The 6,058-nt window shown below is 50.2% G+C and overlaps 1 pseudogene; it reads left to right on the plus strand.

Annotated features, from left to right (window-relative positions):
- The first annotated feature begins 2,181 nt into the window (after window positions 1-2,181).
- On the plus strand, window positions 2,182-4,692 carry LOC118533023 (large ribosomal subunit protein eL18 pseudogene; annotated as a pseudogene).
- The last annotated feature ends 1,366 nt before the right edge of the window (window positions 4,693-6,058 follow it).

The following is a 6,058-nucleotide window of genomic DNA, read 5'->3' on the forward strand; positions in this document are numbered from 1 at the left end:
AATCCACCCCCCTTGCAAGTCTGAGTGGGAAGCGAGGCCAAAGTCTAGCTACTGGAGCCGATGGCTAGACATTGACCACAGCTCTCTCCCAATCTCCCTGCCTCAGCCCTGATGGCTTGTCATTAATAACAGGAAGCAATTCATGAGACTTCCTCTGCCCTGGTTTGCTCTTCCACGCCCAAGAGGACTCTGTGTCTGAGTGATTGGTATGTAAAAGGCTTGGAGGTGATTTTTAATCAAGATATTAAACTGTGGGGGCGTCTGGGTGGCTCAGTCGTTAAGCGTCTGCCTTCGGCTCAGGTCATGATCCCAGGGTTCTGGGATCGAGCCCCGCGTCAGGCTCCCTGCTCCACAGGAAGCCTGCTTCTCCCTTTCCCACTCCCCCTGCTTGTGTTCCCTCTCTGGCTGTGTCTCTCTGTCAAATAAATAAATAAAATCTTAAAAAAAAAAAAGATATTAAACTGTGAATATAGCCTACCAGCAGCTTGTCGGCAGCCAGGCCTTTTGTAGGAGGGGATGTTCCACCCAGGTGATACTTAAAGGCCTGGAGCCGTGATCTGGAAGGCTGTCATCCCCTCTTCTCCATCAGAAGAGGCTCCCCAGCTGCCATACCAACAGGAGGGCCTGAGAAATTATGGGACAGAATGCTGTGCAGAGAAGCAGGTCCCCCCGCTGGGAAACCTGGGCTGGACCCAGATCCTCTCCATTTACCCCCATGTCTTAGTCTGGACAAGTTCTTGCACCTTGCTTCCCAGGGCACAGCATGGGGCAGATCTCAGCCAGGCAAGAACAACAGGAAACTGGCCTTCTCTTCCCAACCCTCAATGCAAGGAGCTAATGTGTTCAAGTCACACTTCACAAGCACTCGTGGGCGAGCTCTGTGCTGCATGTTGGGGACCAGGGTGAATCGGACACAGAGCCTTTGAGGACTGCACTGACTCCTGGAGACTACATGGCCATAAACAGAGACCTAACTATCCGAGAGCACAAAAGGAAGGAAGGCACACTGGCCTGACATCTATTGAGTATCTACTGGATCCGTTTCCTAGGACTTCTGTAAAAAGTACCCCAAACGAGCTGGCTTACACACCGGAAATGTGTTGACTCACAGCAATGGAAGCTGGAAGTCTGAATTCAAGGTGTCAGCAGGGCGTGCTCCCTCTGGAGCCTCTGGAGACTTCTCTCTTGCCTCTTGCAACCTCTGCTGTTGGCAGCTCTCCCCAGCGCTTAATGGCTCACAGATGTGTAAGTCCAATCTCTGCAAACATAGCACAGGGCATCCCTCTCCTGTTTCTCTTTTCTTCTTATAAGGATGCTAATCATATTGGATTAGGAACCCACCCTACTCTAGGATGACCTCATCTTAACTAATTACATCCGCAAAGACCCTATTTCCGAAAAGGTTCACTGAGGTGCTGGGGGTTAGGATGTCAACATATTTTTTCTGGGGGGACACAGTTTAACCCCTGACACCTGCTATGTTCTTGACCTTGCACATTACACACACTACCTCACTTGACCATCTGGAGAAGGGAGGGGCTCTTGTTGTTGTTTCAATGATTGGGAAACTCAGCCTCAGAGAATTGAAGTGATTCTCACAGGTCCATGGTTCAGCTGGTGCCATGACCAGGACCCCAAGCTTTCATCCCTTCTCTCCTTCCATCCATCCAATCAGCAAACCTGAGTGCAGTGGGACAGGCCCTGGGCCGGACTGTTCGTAGGCACTGGGAAATAAGGCCAACATAGCTTCATGGAACCTCCCATCTGAGGCTGGAGAGGACTATAAAATGTTGAAATATACCATTACTAACTGTGATAAAAGTTGCAAGCAGCAGCAAATAGGAGGCTCTTCTTAGCTATAGCTACTTTAGCTTAGTCAGCAAAAGGCTTCGCTGAGGAAGTGATATCCAGTTTGAGTCTTAAAGAATGGGAAGAATGAGGTTCTTCATGGTCAGGAGGGCAGGGGAGGCCCAGCAGAGTGTTCCAGGCAGAGGAATAGCACATACAAAGGTCCTGTGGCAGGAAAGGTCACCGTGCACCGAGAAACCGAAAGCAGGTTGGGCATGGCAGATGACTTTGGAAAAATGGGGTGTGTGTATGTGTGTGTGAAAGTGTGAACAGAGTGCAGATCAAGCAAGGACTTTGGAATTGATTCACAGTACAGACGGGAAATGTGGATCTATGGCAGATAACGCTGTGGAGCAATTCATGTACCTACTCAGCAAGTCTGGATTGAGCTCACATGACGTGCTTCATGTTCCGGTCAGTTCGAGGCTGAGGAAGACTAGCTCTTGGCTCTGGGGGTGTTCGGAGTCTCAAGTCTCATGAGTGCCGGGTCAGATCTTAGTTGGAAAATGTCCACAAGGCGAGGCCACCATTCAGGAGTTAGCATCTGACTAAGGAGCAATGACACAGGAGGAGTTGGGGTTCTGAGTCTTGCTGGCTAGGTGACTCCGGGCAAGCTGTGCCCCTGCTTGGGGCTCTTGCCTCCTTCCTTGCAAAGCTGTCGTGCTTGTATGCATTCTCAGAACCTCTGAAGTGGAGAGAATGAGGACAATCCCTTTGGTGACCCTATGCCCTTGACTTCAAGACTCATGTGAAGTTGCAAGTTTATATAGTGTCAAGAGCCAGACTCTGGCTCAGGCCGTCTGACTTTGGGTGGCGACTGCGCCTGTTTCCTCATCTGTAAAGGGGTATTAACATACATGCCTTGCACAGAGAACGAGGGTTTAGGACTCTTATTACACCCCAAATCGTCTTCCAGGAAGGTCGAACATATTTGTACTATTAGCAGTGAATGCTCTTACTGAGCACCTACGATGTGCAGATATTGTGCTAAGAACTTTCACCTGTGGAGCGCCTGGGTGGCTCAGTCGGTTGAGCGTCTGCCTTCAGCTCAGGTCATGATCCAGGGCCCCAGGGCTGGGCCCCACATCAGACTCCTTGCTCAGCGAGGAGCCTGCTTCTCCCTCTCCCTCTGCCCCTCCCCCCAGTTCATGTGCTCTCTCTCTTTGGCTCTGCTCTCTCTCTCAAATAAATAAATAAAATCTTAAAAAAAAAAAAAAAGAACTTTCACCTGTATTGTTTCATTTCAACTTCACCCACCACCTCAGAAGTTCCCATTCTACAGGTGAGGACACTGAGGCTCAGAGAGGAAGTAACTTGTCCAAGGTCACTGGGCCCAGCAACACGAGCCAGGTCATCTCTCCTCTTCTAGTGTTCTTTCCGCTTCCAGCAGCCAGAGGTGCCCCAAGATGGGATGGATCCTCTCAGGAGCAACTTGCAAGGGGAGTATTTGTACGTGGCCTGATCACTTAGCCAAGATCCTGTAGGAGATACTGAAGTACCTGGTATGGTCTGAACAGGATGATATCCCAGGAGCCTTCCAACCCTGAAAGTCTGGAACAGAATTGAAGGGTGGCTAAAGAGGGCATTTATTAAGCCACACCCTGGGGAGGAGGCAGGGAGGGCTGTGATCACAGTTGGAGTCTGGAGGCCTAAGGCCCAATCACTTTGGGATTTCCCCCAGGGTCCTGGAAATTCCTAATACCAGGCAGGTCACTGTTGAGTCTCCTGGCTGCACTTGGTCACTCCCAAGGCCACCGTGAAGACCTGATGAAAAGGGTAGCAGGTGGATGCTATTGCCAGGTCATGCTTGCGTGAATACGTACTGCTACTTCACCACCTCTAGTCCCACCCAAGTTTACATTTACCGTTAACTCCAAGTTCAGAGAACTAGCTCCTCCACTGGTCAGTTGCATAGCCTTTGGGCAAAGTTCCTCCCTACCCTCCCACCCTCCCCCCCCACCCCCCCCACCCCGCTCTGAGACTTAACTTCCTTATCTCTAAAGTACATGAGGATAATAGTATCCACCTCCTAGGTTGTTGTGACTTTGGAGGGAGTTGGATAATCTATGTAACATGCTTGCTCCCTGGCACAAAATCTAAACCATAGGAGATGATGTGGCTTATGATCCTCAGGAAGGCCGATGTCATTTCCTGGGGCTCGCAGAAGGCTTTGTTTGGCTACTGCGGACTTTGACTGGAGAGAGAACCCGTGGCCTCTATGGGTAATGCATTCAAAAAGGAGCTGAGAGATCTTTCCAGACCTGGCTGAACAGGAGGGGCCATCAGGGGAGCCGACATCGGCCACTAGTAGGAGGGAAAGGTTAGGTGCAAAGAGCCCAAGAGCCAGGACATCTACCTGGGACTGTTGGTCAAGCTGAACAGGTTTCTGGCCAAACTAACTCCACGTTTAACCAAGTTGTGTTGAAGAGGGTGTTCGTGGGTTGCACCGATGGTGGCCTCTGGCCCTTTCCCAGATGACGGGGAATATGAAGCTCTTCCTAGCCAAGGGGAGAAACAGCTATAGTTGTAGGGAAGGTAACCAATGAGGTGCATGTCCAAAAGGTGCCCAAACGGAAGGCATGCACGCTGCGAGTGGGCGGCCCTCCCAGAGCAGCGTCCTCAAAGCTGGGGGCAAGATTCTGGCCTTCGAAGTTGGCCCTGGAGTCCCCCAAGGGCTGTGGCACCATCTTGCTCTCTGGTCCACATGAGGGCTGAGAATTATTCAGGCCTTTCGGCAAAGTCCCAGGAATCCTGCACAGCCACACCAAATCCTACATGAGAGCCAAGGGCTGGAAGTTCGAGTGCATCAGGGGTGGCCCAGCCAGCCTCCGCTACAAAAACTAACCCCAGGGGCACCTGGGTGGCTCAGTCGGTTAAGCGTCTGCCTTTGGCTCAGGTCATGATCTCAGGGTCCTGGGATCGAGTCCCACATCAGGCTCCCTCCTCAGCAGGAAGTCTGCTTTTCCCTCTACCCCACCCCACCCCATACCCCCCCCCCACCCACAATCTCTCTCTCTCAAATAAATAAAATCTTAAAAAAAACCCAAAAACTCCTGGTAGACTAAAAAAAGTGAACAGCATAACTTTAAGGTAAAATAAAAAGGACTATCATTATGATGTTAAGGGCAAACCTTAACAAGGTATGAAAAACAAAGTATAAAAAGATGGCAAGAGGCGCCTGGGTGGCTCAGTCGTTAAACGTCTGCCTTCAGCTCAGGTCATGGTCCCAGGGTCCTGGGATCAAGCCCCGCATCGGGCTTCCTGCTCAGCGGGAAGCCTGCTTCTCCCTCTCCCACTCCCCCTGCTTGTGTTCCCTCTCTCGCTGTGTCTCTCTCTGCCAAATAAATAAATAAAATCTTAAAAAAAAAAAAAAAAGATGGCAAACCATATACAGAGTAATAAACTACATAAAAATTAAAATGTTAAAAAAAATCTGAAAACAAAGAAAGTAAAAAAGACAAGCTACAAATAGAGAGTGAATATATATAACACACAAAACCGAGGAGCACCTGGGTGGCTCAGTCGTTAAGTGTCTGCCTTCGGCTCAGGTCATGATCCCGGGGTCCTGGGATCGAGCCCCACATCGGGCTCCCTGCTCAGTGGGAAGCCTGCTTCTCCCTCTCCCACTCCCCCTGCTTGTGTTCCCTCTCTCGCTGTGTCTCTGTCAAATAAATAAAATCTTAAAAAAAAAACAAACAAACAAACCTAACCCCAGATCCTAGCTTGTTATTAAAAGGATTCGGGATGCAAATTAAAATTAAAAAGAAAAAAGGAGCTGAGTTTTTTAAAGAGGAAGGAGGGCAGGGTTTGCTCAGCGTGTGCTGTGTAACTTCCCCTTTTGTTTTCCCACCAGACCTTCCGTAAAGCATGTGAGCTTGAAAATGCTTTTGGAATCCAGTGTGACTTTGGGGGGCATGCAAAGTGGGCTTCCACCCCCCCACCTCCTCAGTCTGTACTCATGTCAGCGGCCAGAGCGGTCTGATTTTGGACCACATCGGATCATGTCTCCCTCCTACCCTAAACCCTCCGGTAAACAGGCTCCTTCTGACCTGCTCTCACAGACCTCCAAGCCTCCTGCAGTAGCCACATTGGCTTTTGCTCTTCCCCAAGTCTGCCCAGTCAGCCTCAGGGCCTTTGCACCTGAATTGCCTCTACCTGTCATACTCTTCCCCCACATACCTATGTGGTTACTTCCTCACTGGGTTCAAGG

The sequence above is a fragment of the Halichoerus grypus genome, chromosome 3 (assembly GCF_964656455.1).
Source record: "Halichoerus grypus chromosome 3, mHalGry1.hap1.1, whole genome shotgun sequence".
Classification (NCBI taxonomy): Eukaryota; Metazoa; Chordata; class Mammalia; order Carnivora; family Phocidae; genus Halichoerus; species Halichoerus grypus.